This window comes from Grammomys surdaster, unplaced genomic scaffold, assembly GCF_004785775.1.
Source record: "Grammomys surdaster isolate TR1022 unplaced genomic scaffold, NIH_TR_1.0 125985, whole genome shotgun sequence".
In the NCBI taxonomy this organism is placed as follows: domain Eukaryota; kingdom Metazoa; phylum Chordata; class Mammalia; order Rodentia; family Muridae; genus Grammomys; species Grammomys surdaster.
This window is the reverse complement of record NW_021620801.1, coordinates 2449417-2475080: the sequence shown is the minus strand read 5'-3', so window position 1 is coordinate 2475080 and position 25664 is coordinate 2449417. Positions and strand designations below refer to the sequence as shown.

At 42.2% G+C, this 25664-nt stretch overlaps 1 protein-coding gene across 1 annotated transcript in view; it reads left to right on the top strand.

The window, feature by feature from the left end:
• The window catches only part of Lcp1 (lymphocyte cytosolic protein 1), a 93679-nt gene that overhangs the window by 16364 nt on the left and 51651 nt on the right, over nucleotides 1-25664 (top strand). The window contains exons 2-3 of the mRNA XM_028754280.1: nucleotides 21702-21766; nucleotides 23276-23391. The gene's annotated coding sequence lies outside the window, so the exon portion shown is untranslated. The remainder of the gene's footprint in view (nucleotides 1-21701; nucleotides 21767-23275; nucleotides 23392-25664) is intronic.

Below are 25664 nucleotides of genomic sequence, written 5' to 3'. Positions count from 1 at the left end.
AAGAAAAATGTTAGAACCCAGCTGTTCAGGCTACAGGACCTGCAGCAGCCCCTCCCACCTCAGAGATACCCACAGGCCCCCTACTGAGACACTATGACTGTCTAGCTAGTAGACTTCCAGGTACCAGGGGTTTCCACCCAAGAAAATGAGCTTATGTCAAAGGAGTACTTGTGGCCATAGGTCCTGCTCCCTACACCGGCCAGGAATCAGAGAAGCTGGGTGCAGAAAGGGATAAGAAAACATCTTCTTCCTTCTGTCAAAAAGACCCTGATCTCTTTAGAGCCCCCTCCCCCACCCCATGCTTTCTATCTCTGGTGCTGGGGTCTGACCTCTCTCCTGCCTGCCAGGCTGTTGCCTCTCTGTCTGTCTCTGATGTTAATAATTCTTCTAATAAACTCCGTACTCTTGACAATCCCCCTCAGTGTCCTCTTGAACCTCGAGTCCAAGATCTCTCAAGCACAATGCTGATAAGGATGCTGAGTAATACTAACTAGCACTTCTGGACCCGTGCCGTAGGGGAGCCGTTGTGCTAAGGACTCCCCTGCAGCTCCTCACTTACCTCTTGCAGCTGCACCAGTGACCTGAGCACTGCTGAGTTTCCCCTCTGCTGATAAGGCTTGGGCCTCAGAAGCGCTAAGAAGCCTGTCCAGCCGAATGGTAGATGATATAATCCCAGTACTTGGGAAACTGAGGCAGGAGGGATGCTGAATTTAGAGCAGCCTCAAAACAAACAAACAAACAAACATGCAAACTCCGAGAAAACAAAGGGGGGGGGGTACTTTTCCCAGCGTCATTAGAACTAGAAATAAACTCAGGGATGGAGTCTGACCACAGGTCATTGTAACTCCAGCCTCTCAGTGCTGAACCGATTTCCTGGACCAGCTTGCCTTGGCTGAATGCATTGTGCTTTACCAATTTTAGACTGAAGCTGTCTTGACTTGTCATGCCAAGTCTTGGTTGGCTCTCTTTCGTTTCTTTGGATGTATCCAACTTGAAAAGCATGCTAAATCCAACTGAAAGAAAACTTTAATTAGGCACATCTTATCTGAAAAAGTTCAGAGCATTTCAACATTTCTACTTAAGTTTGTGAAAACTGGACTTTTCGTAGACATCACCAGGTGCTCAGGGTTGGGACCAGAGAGTGGTTTGGTAAGCACTTGGATGATTGAAGATCTAGAACCTCTATTTTGTTAATGAATAGGTCTGGCTCCAGAAGGCTGTTTTCAAGGCCATCAGTTCATTGATTCTCAATGACTAAAGTGGGCACCCAGAAGTATGTTCACTAAAGAAGGGTACCAGTCAGTCCTGTGAAACTTTAAAATCCTGTCTACTTTTCTTCTTTGAAGTCATAGGCAATCTATCCAACACCTTCTCTAGGATTTTTTTGATACTGGCTATCTAAGAGATGAATGTTCAGTGAAGCAGGGTCCATAGGAATCCCTTTAACTATTTTGACACCCACTCTGGTAATTTCAAAATGCTTTCAAACTTAAAATTTAAAAAGAAGAAAAACAAAATTGCTAGCCTCAGATTTTGAACAGCCAGCGCCTAGTCAGAGCTTTTTGCTTGTTTGTGTGACCAGCAGCTAGAAACTGATTCCTATCCCGTTTTTGAGATGTGTGTTGAGTAGACTTTAGCCAGCTCTTGTGATCCGACCTTCTGACCTCATCTGCTTCTACCCCACCCTTCGTTGTTGACATACCACCTCAGCCTTCCTGGAAGACAAACAGCACACTTGTCTTCGGGCCATTTGTGCATGTTTACCTGGAATTCGCATTCCCTAAGTATCAACAAACTTGCCCCAAGGTTGCTCCAGGCTCTCTCCGGTCAGGCCCTCTTCCAGGATGTTTCTGCTCAAATGTTGTTTTCTTGCACTTTCCAGGTGATCCTGTTTAGAACTCAGTTCCACATCACTCTCATCCACCCATGCACTATGCACTTCATCTACACAGAGCATGCGTACAGACTTGTATTTGGCTCCCTTGTTCGATTTCGATGCCACTTGTCACTAATGTATACTCAGTTACTTACATGCTATCCCCGGCTCCATGCTTGGGTGTGGGGGTTCCTCACATTCATACCCTGCTACATCTCCAGTGCCTCTGCTAGTATCTGAGCACAGTGAGCATGCAGTAAATATCTGGTGAGCGATGAGTGAGTGCGTGCCTCCAAACCAGAACCTCAAGACAAACTTGGGGGAAACAGACTTTGGATCAGTGGACTATGCATTACACACTTCAACAATTCAACATGACATCTTAATTGCACAAAGTCCCAGAGTAAGGACTAGCGTTAAGCACCCAATACTGCTACACTGAAGATTTGATGACGACGATGACATGATGCTTCTCATATAGGGCAGCCCCACATCAGCATGTTGCCTGAATCGCTACTGGCCTCTCTGTCATTGTAGCTGTGCACCGTCTTCTCAAAAGTATTACAAACAGCCATACCCTTCTTCCGTCGTTTACCTTTTTCATTTGTTTCTTTTTCAATATTAAGATTTTTAGAAGACGAAAAAGTAAGGGGGTTCTTTATGACATTTCCATGTATGTACATCCTTTACTTTCCTCAGAGTCGCCCTGCCATCTGCCATCTCCCCATATCCCTCTTCCTGATGTTCCTCTTCCTCCCCCAAAATAGGCCTCCTGATTTCATAACACACAATGCATCTGTTTATGTATACACATGTATATTTAAAACCAGTTGTATGTATGAGAGAGCTCATACTATATTTGCTTCTCTTTCTTGTTCTCTCTTCTTGCAACCTCCTTTTATATCCCTTCCTCCTGCTATATATTTCCTGTCTATTTTTATATCATTTCTCTATATGTATTATATAGTATAGAATGTATAGATGAATCTTTATAGAATATATAGAGCTTATAGAATGAATATCTATATAGAACTTATACAATGAGTCTCTTATAGAAAGATTCATTATATTATATATACATATGATATATATATATATATATATATATGTGTGTGTGTGTGTGTGTGTGTGTGTGTGTGTGTAGGGGTGGATTTATTGGAATGATTTGCAGGTTGTGGTCCAGCTAATTAAAAAATGACAGGCTGCGAATGAAGGGTCCAAGAATCCAGTAGTGGTTCAGTCCACAAGGCTGGATGTTTCAGCTTGTCTTCAGTATAAGATGGTTGTCCTGAAGAAGTAGGCTGTAATGTCTATGAAGAAATGGACTTGCTATTGAGGAGAGAGAAAACAGTCAAAGAACAAAAGCTTCCTTCTTCCATATCCTTGCGTAGGCTTCCATTGGAAGGCAGGGCCCAGATTATATCTGGATTAAAGGTGTGTCTTCCCACCTGAAGATCTACATTAAAAGAGTGTCTTTTCCAAGTTCAAAAGATCTGGATTAAATTAAATTAAATATATAGTATATATGCACATAAAAGAAAGCATTGCTATTTTTGTTTTTAAATCTATCTTACTTTATACTTAATATTCTAGCTTTTATCTATTTTCCTAAAAATGACACAGTTTATAGTTGAATCAAACTCCATCGTATATGTATTTCTTTACCCAGTACTCTTAATGGTCCTCTCTAAACTGGTTCATATCTTAGCTGTTGTGAATAGTGTTGTCCTAAGCATGGTGTGCAAGTATCTCTGTTCTGTGATGATGTATATTCCTCTGAGTTTCTACCCAGGAGTGACATAGGTCAGTCATATGGTAGGTCTGTGATTGGCTGTTTTTGATTAACCTCCATGCTTGTTTCCACAGTGGTCATATTGTTTTCATTCCTGGCAACAGTGGGTAATGGCTTCTCTTTTAGCCTCACCAGGATTGCTGTGCTCTGTTTTCTAGACAGTAGCCATTCTACCCAGAGTGCGAGGAAATCACTGTGTAGTTCATTTGCATGTCCCTCATGGCTGAACCTCTTCTCATATCTTTATTGGCCATTTGTACTTCCTTTGAGAACCTTCTGTTCAGTTCATCTGCTTATTTATTGACAGGATGCTTTGTTCTTCTGGCATTTAATTCTTTGAGTTCTTTATAGATACTAATCTACTCTCAAATGTAGAGTTGACAACATTTTGCTTTCGTCCTGTCGGCTGTCTGTCCAGTCTGCTTGTGGTTTCCTTTGCTCTGCTGAAGTGTCTGAACCTCATGGAATCCCATTTTCCAATTGTTGTCCTTACTTCCTGGCCCATTGGAGTCCTTTTCAGAAAGTTCTTACCTATGCTCATATCTTAAACGCTTCCTCTAATTGTTTGGGGTTTCAGGTCTTACATTACAGTCTCCATTTCAAATGGACAGTTTTTGTACATGGTAAGAGAAAGGTATGTTGTTTCTTTCTTGTACATGTGGATACCCAGTTCCCTGAGCACCATTTATTAGAGGCCATCTGTCTACAGACTATGTTTTTGACAGCTCTGTCAGCAATTAGATGAATGTAGCAGTGTGGGTTTTATTTCTGGCTTCTTTATTCTGTTCTAAGTATAGTGTATTGGACATTACCTTGCTGGTTATGTTACTGTGCACTATGGTATGATTTGAAATTGTGTATTGTGACAGATCCAGTATTATTCTTTCTGCTTAGGGTTGACTTGGCTGTCAAGAGTCTTTTGTGTGTCTATGTGAATTTCAGTACTATTCTTCCAGTTCTGTAAGAATAAAAAATGTCTTTGGAGTTTTGATAACTGTATTAGTTGGGGTTGTCTAGAAGAACAGAACACACACACACACACACACACACACATTATTAGAGTGGCTTACAGGCTGTGGATGGATTAGTCCACCAATGGCTGTCTCTCAACAGGAAAGCCAAGTGTCCAATTGTTACACAGTCCGTGAAGCTGGATGTCTCAACTGGTCTTCAGTCTATGTTCAGTTTACCCCGAAGTAGGTTCTAGTACCAGAAGGAATCCCTCAGCATCAGGACAGAGGACTTGCCAGAGATGGTGAGGGCAAGCAGGTGAAGAACAAAAACCTTCTGACCTCAAATGATCTAGATTTAGAGTGGGTTTTCTTGCCTGAAAGGATCTAATCAAGAAAATTTCTCATAGTGTGTGCAGCTGCTTAGGGTTTATTTGACTCCAGATGTAGTCAGTTGACATCCAAGGTTAGCCAGAAGCACAGTGAGATAGCCATTTTCGAAGTATTAATTCTGCCTCCCCATGAGGATGGGAGCCTTCCCATATTCTAGTGTCGTCTTCAGTGTCTTTGTTCAGGTTTTAAAGCTTTCATTGTAGAGACTTGTTGCCTCCTTAGTTAACTTTATTTCAAGATCTTTTGTTTTATTCCTCTGAAGCTATCATGAATGGAATTTTGTTTTCTTGACTTCTTTTTTGTCAAGTTCATTAATAGCATATAGGAAAGCTACTTATTTTGGTAGAATAGTGTTCTGTTATGTTTTAAATCCCTACTACTCTTCTGAAAGTGTTTATTTAAAGAGTTTTCGGGTAAAGTTAGTAGGGTCTTTTAAATAGGGGATTATATTAATGCAAAGATGGATAGTTTGACTTTTTTCTTTCCCATTTCCTTTACTTGAGAGAATGGTATGAGGTGGAGGGTTTATACATGGTCCATGAGCACATGTAGAGGTCAGAGGGCAACCTGAGGTATTGATTCCTGCTTTCCATCTTGCTGGAGACAGGATCTCAGTTGTTTGCTGCTGTATATGCAGGTTAGCTGGTCCACTAGCTTCCAGCAGTTTTCCTGTGTCACCTTTGATCTCCCAGTGGAAGCACAGTGAGATCCCACACAATTGTACTACTATATCCGGCATCACATGGGTTCCAGGGACCCAAACTCAGGTCACTAGGCTTGTACAGCAAGTGATGTATCACTGAACCCTATCTTCCCATTTGTACCATTTCATTTTGTTCTCTTGTCTTACTTATCTAGCTAGGACTTCAAGAACTATATTTAACAAGGGTAACAAGAGTAGACATCCTTGCCTTGTTCTTGGTTTTTAAAAGAAAACTCTTCAGGTTTTTCCCAGTTTAGTACAATGTAAGTTACAGATCTGTTATATATAGCATTTATTGTGTTGACACATGTTCCCTTTATTCCTCATTTCTTCATTTTTTCTCTCATTTTGTTTTAAATTGTAAAAGGATATTTGATGTGTAAAATATCTTTTCTACCTCTATTGAGATACTGATGTGACTTCTGTCCTACCTGCTTTGAATATCTGTAATGAAACAAATTCTGTCATAGTAAATGTAGCATGTTGTGGAATTTAATTTGCATGTATTTTTACAAAACAGAATATTTGTGCTCATATTCATCAGCAAAGTTGGTCTATAGTGTTCTCTTGTTATTGTGCTCTTATCTGGCTTTTGTTTCATAGCATAAGTTTAGTAATCTTCCTTCCCTTTCTACTTCATAAAGAGGTTTAAGGAACTTGACTCTAGCTTGTCTTTAAATGTGGAATTACACGGTGAGGCTGCATGGTGGTCCTGGACCTTTCTTAGACTCCTTATTTCTTTTTCAATTGTATTGTTTGTTATAGATCTGACTATTATTCCCATCCTCTTGATTTAATTTTTGTGAGCCATATGCATGTATGTAGGAATTGAACCATTTCTTCTTGACTTTTCAGCTCTTCAAAAAAAAAAATGTTTTCACAGTATTCCATAACAATCCTTGGAAACTTGTTAGTATCTGTAGTGAAGTTCCCTTTTTCATCTTTAATTTTGAATCTTCTCTCTGCTTCTTTTGGTTAGTTTGCCTAAGAATTTGTAGAGTTTGTTTATTCTTTGAAAAAGCAAGTTCTGTGTTTTACTGAGCCTTTTTGGTCCACATTTAAGGTAACTTCTGCCCAAATCTTTATTGTTTCTTTCTGCCTTTGCATTTGGCAGTTCTTGTTTTTCTACAATCTCGAAGCATATCATTAAATTGCTTATCTGAGGTCACTCTGACTTTTAAAGTGAACAGTCATAACTATAAATGCCTTGTGGAACAGCTTTTGCTTGATTTTAGAAAATCTGTAATTCCCTCCCTGGTTTCTTCAACAGTCTACTGATGGTATAAAAGTATATTGTTTGGAGTTGAAGAGATTTCTCAGTGGTTAGAAACATGTAGTGTTCTTGCAGAAGACGTGGATTCAGTTCCAAGCACCCATGATGAGCAACTCACCAGCACCTTTAACTTGAGCTCCAAGGAGACCCTATGCCCTTCGCCTTTGTAGATACTGCATTCATGTATGCCTGAGTATATATACATATGCATAGATGTATATATCTACAAATAAAATAAGTCTGTTTATTTAAAAGCATACTGTTTGATCTCTATGTATTTAAATAGCTTCTTTGGTTTTTCTTCCTCTTGTATTCTAGTTTAATTTAGTATGATATAGTAAAGTATAAGGGAGTATTTTGATTCGTTTATATATGATAAGACTTGTTCTCTGGCCTAAAATATGTTTTATCATAAAGAAAGATTCCTTGAACTTCTGAGAAGAAGTATATATTCTGTATCTTATGGGTAAAATGTTCTTCAGATGCCTGCTAAGACCACTTGGTCTATGTTGTAGTTTAGCTCTGAAGTGTCTTTGTTGGTTTTAAGACTGGAAGATCTATATGCTGATGAGAACTGGGTATTGAAGTCATCCATTAGGAGCTATCTGTTCTTTTGTATCGATTAGTGTTTGTTTTGTAACATTGAAAGTCCCATTTCAATATATGAAATATGTGTATTATTATATGCATATATTATATCTTTATATAGTACATAAATTATATATTATCTATATACATATATATAGTAACAATTGGTATATCTACTTACTGGATCATTCCTTACGATAATATGTAATCACCTTCTTCCTTGTCTGACTAATGTTGACTTGGAGTGTGTTTAAAAGATAAAAAATAACTATCTTGGTTTCTTTTTGGTTTTCTTTACTTGGTGTTTTGATTCCCATCCTCTTGGGTTTAAAATTCTCATTCTTTTCACTTCTATTACATTATGCTTCTTCTTTTAAGTTCTTTCAATGTCTTTGCATCATTTACACAAAGTGTTCACACCAAAGATGGCACTACTATGACTGCCAGTGACTTTCAGGTTTTTTGTACCAACAAGCTTAACACGGTTTTTATAGACCAGTGTCTGAATTAGTGGCTCCTGGATCAATTAGTTATGGATTAACCAACATAACATCGAAGTTTTGAAAATTCTTTCCAATATCTAAAAAAAAAAGTCAGATTTTTTTGCATATAAATCCAGAGTCCCTTGGATAAGTGTGTGTTCTTCCTGCTGCTGCCTTCAGGGAAAATGCATTTTCAGGCTAGGGCATTCCCGTGACATTTACGCTCCACTCTTTTACTTTAGCTCCCTTATTGGCCGTGTGGTTATTTAGGACTGATTCAAACCACAAGTAGGGAACGTGACCTAGGGATGAAGACGCTAATGGCGCTGACTGAAGCAGTCAGAGTTAAGTTACCATGCATATTCTAGACTGTACTCTACTTCTGGGCATTTAAATGTGAGAATTTGTAAGTTCAGTAGGTTCTCTAAATCCACCAAGAGTAATTTTGGAGAATCTAATGTTTAATTCACTCTGACACAAAACACACACACACACACACTCATTTTGAAGAGTCCCTGTGGTAGCACATGCCTATGGTCCCAACACTAGAGACAATAATGCAGGAGGGTCACAGATCTACGGCATGTCTGGGTTGTAGATCATGCCCCCATTTCTCTTTAGTACTCGAGAAAGAATGATGAAGATAGAGATGGGGTGGGAAGCATCCTTATCCTCCCCGTGATTGCAGAGCTTTGTCTGTGGTTCATAAAGAACTAAGAGATCGTCAGTCATCCTGAGGCTGAGCCCTTTGCTCTGCAGACTCCCCACTAAACCCTCCGTAGTGAGCACAGGAACTAGCAACTCACTGGAGTTAAATCTGTGACCCCTGCATCTGCATTTCTCACCTTTTATAGCTACTATAGAATTCACTTAAAAGATGGCATCTCTCCACTGTTTAGTAAGCACCGGTCTTTATAAAACAATAACAACAACAAAAAACCTGCATAGCAGAGACAGCATGAAAGATAAATGTATTTAATTGCACGGAGGTTCAGTCCTTAGAGGACTGAAAGTGAAAAAGGAGGTCCGTAGGTGGAGGATAACTCCACCCCATTTGCTGCTGTGTCCTAGTAACTGAGCAGCTTCCATGGGCAGAATGAGTAAGGAGGATAGGGGATGCCATCGCGGTCCCAAATACGTTTTGAATATTTGCTGGGCACTTCCAGGATATTGGCGGAAGACGGTCTCTATTAAATGGGACATTAAAATTTCATCTTTATTTTTTAAAGCATTTTTCTATATTCTTTGACAATTTCATAATATGTATATAATGTATTAGATCACACTAACCCCGCTATTACTCCTACCCATCTCCCATTTCCACTGAATTTCTACTTCCCTCAAGACTCCCTTTGCTTCTCATAGTGTGTGTGTACATATGTGTGTGTGTGTGTGTGTGTGTGTGTGTGAAAGAGAGAGAGAAAGAGAGAGAGAGAGAGAGAGAGAGAGAGAGAGAGAGAGAGAGAGACTTGAATGAGCATAATGAGCACAGAATAAAAGGGTTATTCCCTTTATTCCCTGGAGCACAGGCAACTTACCGGTGACTCCATTGAAGAAAATGGCCCCTCTCTCCAGTTTTTTATATCTCCATTTAACTCACAAGACTTCACTTTTAACTACAATGTTCTTCCCCTGAATATGATGCTTCTTGAAATGAACAAAATCTACAGTGAATGTGTCTCTTTCTTTCTTGATTCTTATCATTGCCCGGTAAGAAGAAGCAAGAGTAAAATTCCATCCTTTGTAACTGAACTGCATCCCGTGTCTCAGCTCCTCTCTCAGCTTGAGCTCCTGTGTGCCTCTGTTTTCTCCCTGGTTCATCTCGCTTTTATTAGATGCTAATCTGCAAACTTCTCCTCATTTGCTCCGATAGAGTTAATACCACCTCAGAGGTTTAGTCACTCATGTGTAGATGACCCTCCAATATATATTTTCAGCTCTGACCTGGCTCTATGATCTGGCCAGATACTTGGTACGGCCCATTGGCCAGATTTCCTATCTTCTGTACCACCTTAATGTCTTCCGGTCTAGTGGACTTCATTGTTACCTTGCTCAAAAGCCTCAGTTCAATCCAGAAGATCAACATCTGACTTCCTTAGATGATGAGCCTCGGTCATCTTAGCCCCGGCTCACCCTCCTCCTTTATTTGCAAGGGTAGTCCTCATATGTCCCCTTCATTTGCCTCTTGTTCCTGTTGCCAGCTGCTACAGCCCCAGGCAGACCAGACATTGCCATGCATCTTAACCTTAGCCAGGATTCCCAAATGTTCTGTTAGCAGCTTCTTCCACTCCAGCTCCTGGTTTGCCGTTAGGCTAATCTAAAGTGGCCAGTTTCACTTCCTGTTCTACTTAGAGCAAATTGCCTGTGATTCTTCCCTTTTCCAGATTTTATTTAGATTTTTTTGAAAAGTATTCGTATGGGCGTTTTGCTTACATGTGTGTATGTGTACATGTGTACTTGTTATCCACGGTGGTCAGAATAGGGTATTGGATCCCTTGGATTTAAAATTGCAGTCAGTTATGAACCACAGTGTTGGTGCTGGGAACTGGGCACAGGTCCTCTGCAAAAGCATCACATGTTCTTCATTGCTGAGCCATCTCTCCAGCACCCATACGGCCTGGCCCTTATACTTATTTATTTTGTATCTTTTAAAGTACTTTACTATACACAGTAACTACTGCTTACTGAATAAGCAGGAGACCGCCTGAAATAAGGAAATGGTGTCATATGAACCAGCTTGAAGCTGCACTGACATCCTTTAACCTAGTATGTGCAGAAATACTAGCTGATTCATATCTCTATTTAAAGAATGGAGAACATGACCAGAGATGTTTCCAAAGTACAGCTGCAAGGAGTCAGGGAAGCCTAAGCAATGTTTTTCCCATTCAAGACTCAGTTTCCTTTCCTTTAAAGAAACTGAGAATGTTAAATATTATCTGTTAAGGCACCCACTGTGGGTATCTAATAGATGGGAAGTAAATCCTACTTTATATTTGAGAAAAGATAGGTGTGTGTGTGTGTGTGTGTGTGTGTCTGTGTCTGTGTGTATCTGTGTGTCTGTGTGTATCTGTGTGTATCTGTGTCTGTGTGTGTCTGTGTGTGTCTGTGTTTGTGTGTGCATGCCTGTGGAGACCAGAGGACAATCTCAGGTGTCATTCCTCAGGTATCATCTACATTCTTCCCCCTGAGATATGTTCTCTCACCAAATAGGCAGGCCTGCCCTGCAGCCTGCTCATTCACCTGCCTCCCCGCCCCAGGGCTGGGATCACAAGCGCAGGCCTCTAGGCCTTTTGTTGTTTTTATGGGGGTTCTGGTGCTCAAATCCAGGCCCTTGTGTCTGCAAGGCAGGCACTTTACTGACTGAGCCGTGTCCCCAGCTCCCTACTGATGTCACAAGCAGAAAAGACTGGATGAATGTGATGACAGAATGAAAGATTGGAATGTTAATTTAAATCATAGTCTACAAAACTCATATTTACCTAGAATTTAACGGAAATGAGGACAGCATGTGAAACATGTTAACAGATTTTTATTCTATCAAGTAACCCTGTAATAGAAATGTGCTCTCTCTCTCTCTCTTTCTCTCTCTCTCTCTCTCTCTCTCTCTCTCTCTCTCTCAAAGAACACCACAGTCAAAGTTGCTCTCTTATGCTCTCTCTGACTGTAGATCTTTAGCTATTCATCTGCAATCTTTTATCTGTTTATTTTCTTTCAATTTGCTTACTTTTTAGATTTATATTGGTGACAGGCAGCATGACTTTACACATTTACTCTTCCACTGAAATATTTGGGTCATACTTTGACTTTCTGTGGGCTTATTTTCAAAGCTTCACATGCTTGGTTGGTGTTGGAAGAGCCTCAGTGGTGGCAGACCTACTTACCAAAGTGGAGGATGTCTTGCGCTCCCAGGATGGCACTTGCAGCAGGCTGGTGCACAATCATTTCACCTGTGACTGTTCCCAAGCCTCTGTCAGTGACAATGGGTCAGAAAATGTCAGTAAGTGTCTTGGGACTTGTCATAAGTCACAGGTATGTGAACTGTCGGCTTGTAAAACAGCTGGAACCTGTATCATTTGCTGAATTTCATTTCTAATACTTGGGAATAGCGTAGAGATAACGCTTTTATGGGTTTGACATTTTATGAAAATCCAATTTGCAACTGCCAACAGCTCTTCTCCTTCCATGATCTACCTGACAATAGCAACTGCAATTAGCTTTTATTACCATCCCTTATCAGCTGAGGGTGGTAAAATTAGCATTAGAAGGGTGTAAAGTTAACCTTTATGTGGTAACTGCTTATATAAATTCTCTGAAAGGCCTATCACACTTCAAGAGAGAATTTTAGGTTGATATTTAAAATATCTAATTATGTTAGCACTTTGGTTTAGCTTGTGAATGTCATGTTGTTTATAGAATCAATTTGCCTTCTCAGCTATTCAAAATAGGGCTTGAATTTGTGTGTATGAAACGGTACATTAGGTGCCGAGGGAGGGTGCAGGTCCTGAGCTCCAGCAGCAGCGCTTCAGCTGAGAGACGCATGTGGACAAGTTTATAGCTGTCACTAGCTCATCTGAAATGATGTCCACCGCTCTCTGTCCCCTCACTTCCTGACCACTACCTAAACATTTCTTAAGCACAGACACATACTGTCCTACTCTTCTGTTCTCTTTATTATTTATGTGTTTGTTTGTTTGTTTGTTTGAGACAGGATCTTTCTAGGTGTAGCTAAAGCTGTCCTGGAATCTTGTCCTGTAGACAAGGCTGGCCTTGAACTCACAGAGATCCATCTGTTTCTGTCTCCCAGTTGCTGGGATTAAAGGCATGTACCAAGTGTGTCTATTTGTATGTGGTATGCATGCATGTGTATGCACATGTCTACACTCATTGGGTTGCATGTGGAGGCCAGAGATTGACATCAGGTATCTCCCTCAGCTGTGCATTCTGTACATCATGACAGAGGCTCTCACTTGGACCTAGCACTCACTAGTTCAGCCAGTCTTGCTGGCCAGCTCACTCCTGTGACCCTTTGTCTCTGTCTGGAGATCACTGGGGTTATAGGCCGTGTGCTGCACTCGCCTGGCGTGAGTGAGAGCTAGGTCATCCTCTTCTCAGCTTTCCTGGTGCTTTACCCACAGAGCCATCTTTCCCCGGCCTCTTTTGTTCCTTAATTGACAGAATGTTGGTCTGGGGAGGTAGTTTAATGGGTAGAGTGCTTGCTACACAAGCATGAAGATCCCAGTTCAACCCCTGGTTCTCATGACAGGGCCAAATGTGGTACATGCGGTGACCTGTAACCCCAGAGCTGGGTGGCTGGAGATAGGGTTCTAGAGGCTTGACCAGTCTGGCTTATTGGACAAGTTCCAGGTTCAGTGACCTGCCTTGTTCCTCCCAAATAAGATGAAAGTAAAGGAAGAAGACATTAAATTTAACCTCTAACCATCCCCTTCCTCTCCCCCAATATTTGGTGGGAAGACACTAAATTTAACCTCTAACCTCCCTCTTTCTCTCCCCCCACCACATAACACACACACACACACACCCCTGATAGACACTGTGTGTATTCCTCATCTCACACACTTAAGGTTTTGTAATGACAACATTGAAAGGTAGTTTCCAAGTATATGATACATTAAGTATAGTCACCATGCTGTAAAAGAGGCCTCTAGAGTTTATTCTTCCATTTAAATTTTATATCATTTGACAAACGTATCTCCCATTGTCCCTCTTCCACAACTCCTGGCTGCTCTTTGCTTCTGTAAGTAAGTTCAACTATTTAAGATTCCAAAGGAGGGACAGCACCATGCAGTATGTGCCTTTACATGCGTGCCTGGATTATTTTGCTTAACACAAGATCATCCGTGTTGACTCGTGTTGTTTCAAGCAACAAATTTCCATTCTTTTGAAGGATGTATAGTATTCTGGTGTGTGTTTATACATACAGTTTCTTGATTTGTTTGTCTATTGCTGAACACTTAGGTTGGGAACACAACCTGGTTCTTATCAGTAGTGTCTTAATGTACATGGAAGTGCAGATCTCACTCTCAATACTGGTTTTGGTTCCTTTGGACACCTTCCCAGAAAAATTATTATGGATCAGAAAGTAGTTCTGTTTCTAACTTTTATTGTTTTAGGAACCTCCATGCTGTTTCCCATAATGGCCGAACTAATTTACCTATGGTGGTTTGAATATGCTTGGCCCAGGGAGTGGCGCTACTAGGAGGTGTGGCCTTGTTGGAGTAGGTGTGTTATTGTGGGTATGGGCTTTAAGACCCCCTTCCTAGCTTCCTGGAAGTCAGTCTTCTAGTGGCCTTAAGATAAAAAGAAAAAAAAAAAAAGAACTCTTAGCTCCTCCAGCACCATGCCTGTCTGGACACTGCCATGTTCCCACTTTGATGACAATGGACTGAACCTCTGACTGAAGCCAGCCCCAATTAAATGTTGTCCTTATAAGAGTTGTCTTTGTCATGGTGTCTGTTCACAGCGGTAAAACCCTAAGACAACTTTCCAACCAACAGTATGCAAGTTCTCTCCATTTTCCACAGTCTTACTGGCACGTCTCATCTTCTGAGACTTTTATAATAGCCATCTTAGCAGGCATGTGATGACGGCTTGGTGTGGTTTCAGCTGCACATCGTCTAATATGTCATAGTAGCACATGGCCCCCTACCTCTCCTGTCTTCTTAGTGCCTGTGTCTTTCTCTACCATGGTGTTTAACTTGAGGTTAGAATTTTAATGTGTGTGGTAAACTCCAGGTTACCTTTGAGCTCATGAGTCAGTCCTTTGGTTCTGTTTTTGGAGTCCCTGGCACACTGTATATTTGAAGTAAGAGCCTGATGATCACATAAATGCCACAGCCTGCACAGTATGGACTTAACTTGACTGCAGTGATGGGGAAAGAGAAAACACCAGATACAAGTAAGAAAAGCTAGGATCAGATGGGCTGTGTGTTCAGGTGGAGACACACCAGCAGCCCAGAAATGCAGCTCCATTGTTACACGCTGCACAAAAGGGGAGGTAGGTTTGTAGGAGGACTCTACGGGGGAACAGTCTCAGGTTGCAGTCATTAGAAGAAATAGATTCTGTTATTTTTAGGAAAATAGATGAAAATGGATACATTAAGTAAAGTAAGCCAAATTTAAAAAGAAAAACAGCACATTATTTCTCTCCTATGTATAATATATCAATATATATTATATATTGTGTATTATATATGATATGAAAATAAACAGGGGAATATATAGGAGGAAGAAGATGTGTTGCTGTTTCTGCATATGCCGGCTTTAGGTAAAGGTCAGTCACTCATCAGCATTCATTCTTGGTCCACAGGAAGGTCTTGTCATTCCCATAACCCACCTGGAACAGCCCTTGCCATTCCCCGGGTGTCTGGATCCTTGGCACGGCTGTGCTTACGTCAACAGTACACGTTCACTCATAAAGATGCTTGTAGACCAGCAAGTGCTCTAGGATCTGAGAGGAAAAGAAAGAAGGAGTTGATGATGGCTGAAGGCATCTCAGTCAGGGCCAACATGCAGGGTTTGAAGGCATGGAGGACCTGGGTCCCAGTGCCCAGGATGGTTAGTGTTCTAGGACACAATTGAAAGTGAGATAGCAGAGAGAGAAGTGGAGAGAGAGGGAGGGAGAGGGCGAGAGAAGGAAGGAGAGGAGTCTTACTGGCAAGTGGGAAATGTTAGGTATTTCAGGAGATGAATGAAGATCAGAGGGGTCGTGTTGTTTGTATGAGACTAGGAAAATGAGTGGAGGCAGAATTCAGAAACGATCCTGGCGATGAGAAGCAATTTCAGGTACATAAAGAGTAAAAGATAGAACTATGGCCGTGCTATATAAGTAGGATTGAACATAGTGGGAAAAGGAGAGTCTGACCCTAATGAGTTAGTGGGTTCAGAAAGAATGTATGGGAAACATAAAGCTGCTTTAACCACTTGTGGGCAATGAGGAAAAAAAAAAAAAGGAGAGAGAAGACTTGAAGGGTGAGTGCCCTGGGCCACACAGAGAGGTGAAGAGTTCACTCTCAGATGCTTGAGATGCTTGGAGCCTTCAAAACACAATCCTACATTTTTAATTTAAATATCAATAATAAAAAAGGAGCACTTGGAATGGAGCAGGACAGTTGGGGGTGTTGAAAGTTGCAGAAAGGCGAGGGGAGCTGGCACCACTGAGGGGAGTCTGGTCTCAGAAGACAGATTGAAATGGTCCAGTGAAGATGAGGAAACTGGCAGATAAGGCAGCCTTTTACTAATCTTCATTTCACATTGTTCCTCCTGAGCTCCAGGCCTCTGTGAATGGTGCAAATGTCCACCATGCAGCTCCCCATCAGAAATGGGGTCACCCTTGATCCCTCTTTTATTTCATTCACTTTCCTCAGTCCATTTATAAGTGTTCGGTCATTTTCTCTCCTCAGGCCTACCTACCTCTCTTCCCACTGCTGTGATTACCAGCTTGTACCCAGTGGAGGGCCAGCCCCTATCTTCAGAGGGTGTCATCTTTTTTGTCACCTGATCCAGCCCTTATGGTTTGTTTTTTAAACATATGACCATGTTTTAAAATGGTGTCACTTCCCACTTATGCCTCCTTAGTGAGTTGTACCCCAAGGCAGATGTTGAGGTCCCATACCCAAGTGCCTACAAGTGTGACCTTATTTGGAAATAAAATGTTTGGAGATGATTAAGTTAAGATGAGATCATTAGGATGGACCATATTCATTACTGTCTTCCTTTTAAAAAGGGGAAATTTGGGCACAGACATGTGTAGATTCAGGCTGAAATCAGAGTGATGTCATTATAAGCAAGGATGACAAAGGATGCTGGGAAACCATGGGGAGCGAGAGCCGAGATGTGGAGTAAGAAGACCACAGCTGTCAGAGAGCCAATGAGACACACCTCTCATTGTAATCATCTGGCTTCCGGACCTTAGAGATACATTTCTGTTACTTTAGTTTGTGGTCATTGTTATCACAGTCTGGTGATACTATAGATCCTAAAATACAGATCCTAAAATAGCTCTTTGTTGCTTGGAAAGGATGATAATTAATGTTCTGGTCAACTTGCCCTGCCCGTGTATGCCTAAGTACTCAGCCACACACTATTCTAGGGTTTGGTGACAGTGTATTTGGGTGAATTTTGATTGGAAGATGGAGCAAATCAGGTGGCCCTCCCTAATATTGGTGGCTTTCATCTAAACCACAAAGGTCTAGGTTTAGGAAAAGGCAGACTCTCTTTCTGAGCCACTCTCCGCCCCCAGTTCAAGATGATGTAAATTGTTCACATGAGAGGCTGTCTGTGGAATACAGAATTTCCCCTGGCTGGTTGCCTTGAACTGGGACACTGACTTCTTTTTCCCTTTGCACCTAAACTGAAACCCTGGTCTCAAGCTTACTAGAGTTCAGACTAGATCTACATCAGGGACTTTCCTGAAGGTTGTGAAAATTGTCAGCCTCTAAATCACACAAGCCAATTCTTATAACTCTTTTGGATGTCTGTAAACATTCACTTGCCTGCACATCTATCTGTCTTAGTCTGCCCATCTGAAAAATTCTAAGACTCGGCATACATGTAAGATCTGTAACTCAGATTGAAGACCATGAACTGAGCTCTGTTCATCCCCCTACCGGTCTCTTCATGCACTCTCTAGCTCTGTACTCTTGATGATGGTCAAACCACTCGGCTTTGCTTGGGGTCATCATGGACCTTACTTTCTCTCACCAGTAGAGTCTTTCTCATTCGTGTTCCCTGTGTTTCCACTCTTATCCTTCAAGCCCAGTTTAGTCTTCTTAATTAATTTTAGAAACAGATAACTGTAAAAATACTCAGAAGCTAACAAAGCCAACTCAACCCTTGGCCTCCAAGAACTCCGTATCTTGTTGAAGAGACCAGTTAGCAAAGGAGACAACAAAACTCTAGAAACTTTCCAGCAGAAAGTTAGAAGCTGTGAGATACACCGACCATGGGAAGTGTTTTAGCTGACCCTCAAGTCTTTGATGTCATAGAACACGTATCACACCATCACACTATGGGCACGCAGAACCCAGGATGCTGGGCTACAGGATCTTTTTAAAGGCAGGGATGGAAGATGTATCCTAAACACAGGAAGCTTGGTAGTTTACATAGGGAGCAGAGACATGTTCCCCACACATCCTATGCTCTACTTTGCTGTAAGAAAAAAAAAATGTGGGGAGAAATGTAAAAGCTCTTAGCTATCGCTATGGGTTGAGGATTTGTTCCTTTACAGGCTCCTGTGACAGTTTGCTTGCCATTAAGACAGAGTTAGGAGATGAGGTTATTAGCCATGAGGGACGAGTGCCCTTATGAAAGGGGGATTGGCTCCTTTTGTTTTACCCTTCAACTTTTCCATATGTGGACATGGTAAGAAAATCCAGCCAAGTACCACACCTTAAACCCAAGTCCTCCAAACTGGGAGCCAATGTGTTTCTGTTTTTCTAAATTACACGGTCTGTGGAATCTTGTGGTAACCCCACAGAGTGGAATAGGATGTAAGCGTAAGTGAGAATACCAGAAATAGCACATTAAATAGGAATTTAGGGAGGAGGCTGACAAATCCTGAGAGTAGGACATGAGGACCAAGAGGCAAAGAATAAGAGGGGAAAGTGGCATGATAGAAAGCTAACCCAAGATGAACAATATGCAAATAAGCGCAATGCCAGGGAAAGGGAGCCTTGCAAAATGACCAGGGGTTGGGGTGAGGAGAGGAAGAAAGGAAAAGAAGGAGGAGAGTGAAAGAAAGAGAATATCTCAGAATGGAAGGACTTGGATTTCCAGATTGAAGAGGAACAGAAGAACCTCACACAGTGGGCACACGTGGACCCACACTGAGAGCACTCATGAGAATCTCACACACTGGGTGCACATAGACCCACACTGAGAGCTTTCATGATAACCTCACACAGTGGGCACACATAGACCCAACACTGAGAGCATTCATGAGAACCTCACAAAGTGGGTGCACACGGACCCACAGTGAGAGCATTCATGAGAACCTCACACACTGGTTGCACATAGACTCACACTGAGAGCTTTCATGATAACCTCACACAGTGGGTGCACATAGACCCACACTGAGAGCTTTCATGAGAACCTCACACAGTGGGCACACAGACCCACAGTGAGAGCATTCATGAGAACCTCACACACTGGGTGCACATAGACCCACAGTGAGAGCATTCATGAGAACCTCACACACTGGGTGCACATAGACACACACTGAGAGCACTCATAAGAACGTCGCACAGTGGGCACACACAGACCCACACTGAGAACTACCATGCAAACACTTCAGGACACTTAGTATAAAGGAGAAATCCTGATTTTCATGAAAGAAAATCAGAAGTAATGACAGAGGAGGGACCATTAGGTCAGAAAAGCATCAGCTTTCTCAATAGCAAGGTTGTAATCTAGAACACACTGGAGAGATCGCTTCCCAATTTTGAAAAAAAAAAAAAAAACGAGTTTTGTAGAATGACTTTCCAAGACAGCAAATAGGCCCCATGTGTTTTCAGCTGTTAAATGTTCCAAGAAAGTTTTGCCCCATGTATTCTTAGGAATCTAGTAGAGGATATGGCCACATTTAAACAAGGAAGTAGACTCAGAAGGGAAGGTGTGTGGCTTCCAGCCCAGAACAAAAGAAAGAGCTTCCCAGGATGAGGCTAAGACAGATGACCTTCTCTTGGGGTAGGGGCACCGGCCAGACAGAAGGACGTGGACTTCAGACAGTCCTCTCCAGGAGCACAGGAGGAGAATGCATGAGGGCTTTGCTTTGTTGGGTTTTGTTTTTGTTTTGTCTTCTTTTAGCTCTGCTAGATGTGAAGTTATGTGTGCATTTTTGGTAAGTGTGGGCACCTGTGTGCCTCTGTGTGCACGTAGTGGTCAGTGGAGAGCCACGGGTATCACTTCTTGTTTTCCACTTTGTTTGAGACAGCCTCATTATTATTATTGTTATAATTATTATTATTCATTTCATAAGCCAAGCTCTCAAGATTCCTGTAATCTCCTGTCTCTCTACCTTTGGTCTCTCTGTTGGAGTGGTGAGATTAGAGACATACACAACCCTGCCTGCTTTTACATGGGTATAGAGATTTGAAATCAGGTCATCGTACTGTGTGGCAAGTACTTTACCCACTGAACCATTTCTCCCGTCATTATAAAAACTGAATTATTTATTTAATGGTAACATTGTTATAACTAGGTTTAGATAATGGTACATGAGGATCAAATTCATTTCCAAGTAGGAAGTGTATATATCCATCTCGTGTGTGTGTGTGTGTAAGTATGTATGTGTGTGTGGTGTAACTGCTAATTGGCACTGGTTTTCTTTCGGGGGATGATAAAATATTCTTGAATTGTATAACATAATTTGTATACAAATCTGATCATATGATAAAACTACTTTGGAAAAGAAAACATTGTGCCACATGAATCATAAGCCAATAAACATACTATTAAGCGGGAGAAAACAGTATCTAATCCATGTCCTATGGTTGAGGGATACATGAGCTGATATATGGGAAGGGTCCAGTCCACAGCCTGGTATAAATATTAAAAGAGCAGTTAGCACCCACACAGCTTTTACTTTGTGACAAGCTGTTTTCCTACCACACATCAGCGAGTTTAATCCTCTCAACAAATGCACAAAACCGACACTGCTCTTGCCCCATCTTCTAGATGAGGATCTTGAGGCCAGTGAAGTGAGGTCATCTGTCTAAAGTCATGCAACCAGTTTGCCAAGAAAGTTGATCTTTGACTCCAGGGGCCCGATCTAGAACTTTTACTCGGCCACTCCACTGAGCAGGCATGATCTGGTCTAGGAGATTGGGGCCATAAGGATGAAGGACGATGCAGGTCTGGGTGGTAGATGAATTCAGGGAGAACAGGAAGGATAGAGGCAAGGCACAGCAGAAGCTGAGCTCAGTGGAGGAGGGGGCAGCAGAGACACAGGACATTCGGTAGAAGGATGGGATCCCTATCTGTGTGCAGGGCAGAAGGGAGTGTACTGTCTGCAGAGAAGCCCAAAACAATAAACTCAAAGTTTATTTTATTAAACTCCTTTTTAATCATCACAAGCAATGTTTAAACACCGAATGAAAAAAAAAAAAAAAACCAGACACAGCCTTGCCTGGGAAAGTCTGGTGTAATACCCCCTCCACAACTACCTACCCCTGGGTGGATTTTCATCACCGAGAGAGGCCGATGAAGAGATTACCATGGAGGAACCAGAATGGTGAAACCCAGGATGTGGCTCGAGGCAGTGACAGGTGGCCTCGGAGGACCAGAGCTGGAAGGGGCTGTGTCAACTAGGTGCAGATAAGCAATGACCTGCTGGGTGGCTTTCTTCCAGTGTAGGCACTGTCCTGACCCAGGTCCTTATTGTGACTGGAACCAGGTTCTAGCTGGAACGTGGCAAGTTTCACTTCTGCTCTCCTCAAATCTGTGCCTGCGTCCCACCATGCTGGCTCCTCAGCCCTCTCCTGAGCATTTAATTACAAGTCTCCCTGCACCAGTCTGTCTCCTCCCTGAGAGCAATGCTTGCACTTTATTTCTGTCCCCGTCTCCAGTTCTGTCAGATACTCATACACGAGAGGAACCAACGCACGAGTGTTTCTCTCTCTTTTACAGATTTCTCGGGTCTCCTGTGACCAGGCACAAGCACGTACAAAATGCTCCTGTTCTCTGTCCCCCAGGTAATCGAAATATAGATTGATTCCTTTTCATGAGGCGTGGCTGTTGGGTCTTTGCTCCATTCTGAAACCACAAGTGTGCAGAAGCAGACAGGCGGATGCATAGTCAGCACATGCTTTCCCCTTAAGAAGACTGTGGAGACCATCTGTGGGACTCTTCTGTAGAACCCTGAGTGGGGGCTGTTCCCAAGAGTGGAAGCTACCAGCATTTTTACTGCTGTATCATGCAGTCAGTCTTATATGAACAATCCCTGGATGTTTCTTTGAACAAAGTCAGGGCCTCCTGAATTCTCTCTGCCACTTACTAACTGGGATTCTATTCACCACTTCACTCTTACCTGCGACCTCCGAAAACAGTTGTCAGTTCTTACTAGGACCATTTCTAGAATGTTCTTTAGGATCAGATATAAGGAAGACTGAACCTTCTCCATGTCTTCCCATTCTTTAGCAGACCCTCTTTCTCAATAGGAGCCCTGTGGGTTTCTGAATACAAAGTTGCCTTATCAGGCTGATGAAGGAGATAAACTAAAAGACCTTTATCTTGGCATTAGACGTTAAGGCAGAGAACTTTGTAAAGAAACCAGGAAAGCCAAGGAAGTCTAAAGAGCACCAGAGTCAATGGAATCATCCTCCGGCTGGGCAGCAGTCACGGCTCCTAGAAAACACAGAAACCTGTAGAATCAGCAGGCATCTTCACCGTCTGAGCTGGGAGCTTAGCTGTAGCATGCATCCCCAAGGCTAAATGACAGCATCTCCATTTTTTTGTTGGAAGCATGCTGACTCCAGGAAATGTATAGATAGATGACTGTTGTCTGAAGGGATCCAGTCTGTTTGAAGGAATGATAGCTTCCTGTAGGATTCACCACTGTTCTTTACAGGAAATGTTTAAATAATTGAACTCTCTAATTGGGTTAAAGAGATCCTTAGCACATGGGTGTTCTATAAATAAAGGAACGAGTAAATAATATAGCAACCTTCCTCTATGGGCCCTGTGCTTAGAGAGATCATTTTGTTTTGTTTATACTGATATGATCATCATTAACAGAGTGGGATGGGGACTGGTTTCAAATGGGGTGGAGGAAGGTGGGAGATCTGATGGGCAGCCTCTCCCATGAAAATCCCTTTCAGTTTGTCTCAGGTACTTGACACCTTTTCCCTTAGATCTTTCATTAGAGATGAATAATTTGTTGCTTTTCCCAGATGAAAGTAGGTAGGCTCCTGAGTGTTGCTTTTAACAACAGGAGTCAGACAAAAGAGTTCAGCCAGGAAGCTGACCTTCGCTCCCTATCTGTGATCAGAAGGACTTAAGTAGCCCAGGGCCTGCTGAGGGAGACCCAGGGTTGGAGCGGAATGCTCCTAGAGAGGAGGAAGTGGAAGGTGGCTTCTGGATTTCACTGTGACCTGTTGTCAGGTGATTTGCAGGGGGAGGAGACATGAAAAAAAAATGTTGAGTAAAATGTCCTTATAAAGACAAAATCTATTTCTTTCCTGCCTGGTGATTTGCCACTGCAGTTACTTCCTGCCTTGTGACCACACACCCCTGCTTGACAGGGCTGCTCTGTAGATCTGAAGGACTGGGGTTTCTGACCACACAGCCGTGCTGCCACCGAGGACAGTTTCTCTACAAGGTAAACTTGTTTCTTGTCCCTTTGCTTGTTGGAAGTATTTGGGATCTAGTTGGGGCTCTACTGCTGGGTGCTATGGATTTTGTCTTGAAGGGGCTAAGCACCTGTCTTCTCAACCCTGTGTGCCTTGCCTCCATCTAACAGAGACCAGCAGCCACCTGGGGTGGCTGGGTGTGTGTGGGGGGTGTGGGGGGGGAGATGTGGGGTGTGATGTAGGGGACGTTCTCTGGCTTGGTTCTTGCCAAGTTCTCTGCATTTATCATTCCCATACCCCCCCCCCCAAAAAAAAAAACCTGAGTTACTTTTCCCCCTGTCTTTAAAGCCAAACCATGTTTTGATACCTGCCAGTTGCTCTATTTCAGGAAGGCTATTTACTCTGATTTGGTCAACTTTAAAATGTTTTCTGGAAAGTGCATATTGATCATTTAGACTGTGCTGCTAGTAATTCTAATGAGGGCGGTTTAATTTTAGCTTCTGTGGTTGTTTTTCCTTAAAAAAAAAAAACCATCTTCCTTAGAGTCCGTTAGTGGCTATGTTAACATCTTAAGTCATCTGTTACCAAATGTGGCCTAGCTATGTGAGTGATCTTTGACAATGAGGTTTCTAATGCCTGTGTTTTCTGACTACACAGAATAAGAGGTCTTCTCCATCCAGTCTCTAAAAACAAAAACAATTTGTGTTGTTGGCTTCTGCTATTTCCTGTAGGGCTGTCTGGATTATTTGGTAATACAAAGGAATGCCTCCTTACATGCTAGAGAAAAGACCCTGTCCACAAAGGGAATTCTTTTAAATGGTTGAAGCATACAGCTTCAAAGTATTGTAGTGTCTCTCAGCTTTTATTCAGTTAGCGGAGTCAGCCAAGCCCAGGACAGATAATACACAGAAGCTGTCCAGCACACATGCTGAACACCAGTGTTTCTGACTGTCGGAAACCACTCTGGCAGGACAACTTAAAAACAAGAGCAGAAGCAAAAGTCTTCATAGCAAAACAAATGAAGAAAAAATTAGTAAAAACAAAACAAGGAAAGCAATGCAGTGGCTAGTCAATATACACCTTGAGGTCAAATTTACAACGAATTTACTATAATTGGCTTCTAGTAAATGAACTTTTTAAAAAGGATGTCTGCATAGCTAAATTTAAGTGGAATTCACCATTTTTCTATAAAGGTGACTTTCTGGAAGTTTTGGAGTCCGACCATTAATCACTTGCAGTACTCACCTGGCTGGTTTCAACGTAGAAAAACAAAACAAACCCCCCAAAACAGTGAGATCTCTGGAGGAGAGGCTTAAGGCCCAGAAAATACTGGGGGTGGGGGTGGGGGGGTGGAAATGCACTGCAAATATTTTCATCAGAGATAGTAATGAGAACGAAATAAATAAAGCTAGGAAGAGATGTCAGTATTTCCCTCCTTACATTTGGGAAGGAATAACACTGAATATGGCAGAGTTAATATCAACCACGTTTGGATTGCTGAAGCATCCACCTGCCATGCCACCAAAGCAGTTTCTTAGTCATGGCAGCAGCACGCGGGAGGGCTCTTCCGGGCCTCAGCACTGACACAGGTTTTACAGGGGTCGTTTATGAAGACATCGTTAGCCGTCCCTGTCTGGTAGGACTGTTTTAAACTTCATCTCGTTTGTATTGTTATACCTTGCAACAGTCAGTATTGTTGGGAAAAAATCCCAGTGTTTTAACCTGATTGATACTTCTACCTTGGAAACTTTTGGAGAAGGATAGCAAGCATGTGCATTTAAACTAGAACAGGAAGAGGATCTGTGCAGAACCTTAAAGCTGCACATGCTTAGTGCACTATAATTTACAACAGTGTACGATGTGTAAATTGCCGTATTGTATCAGCTAGAGGGGTGGTAAGAAGGAAAATGTCAGTGTGTATTCTGTGCACGTCCAACTTTTTTTTTTCTAGAACAGGTTTCATCTGAACTTGATTGAGTTTGTGGATACGGAATGTGTAGAGCCGGAGAGCGGGCTGCCACAACTTTTAAGTGCTTAGTTTATGTAGCCACATGATCTCTTGGAATCCTCTCAAGTGCCTTGAGCTATCAGGAGTGGGCTGTTACCTATGGCCCAAGGGCATAAGGGTCAGGGTGAGGCAGGAGTTGGTCTGGATTTCAGGTGCTCCCTGATGGTGCTGGCTCCGGGGCCCACCTTCTGTGGAGCATGCCGGGAAAAGCTTTCACCCTGGAAGCAGATCAGAGAGCCTAACACAGGTGTGTGTGTGTGTGTGTGTGTGTGTGTGTGTGTGTGTGTGTGTGTG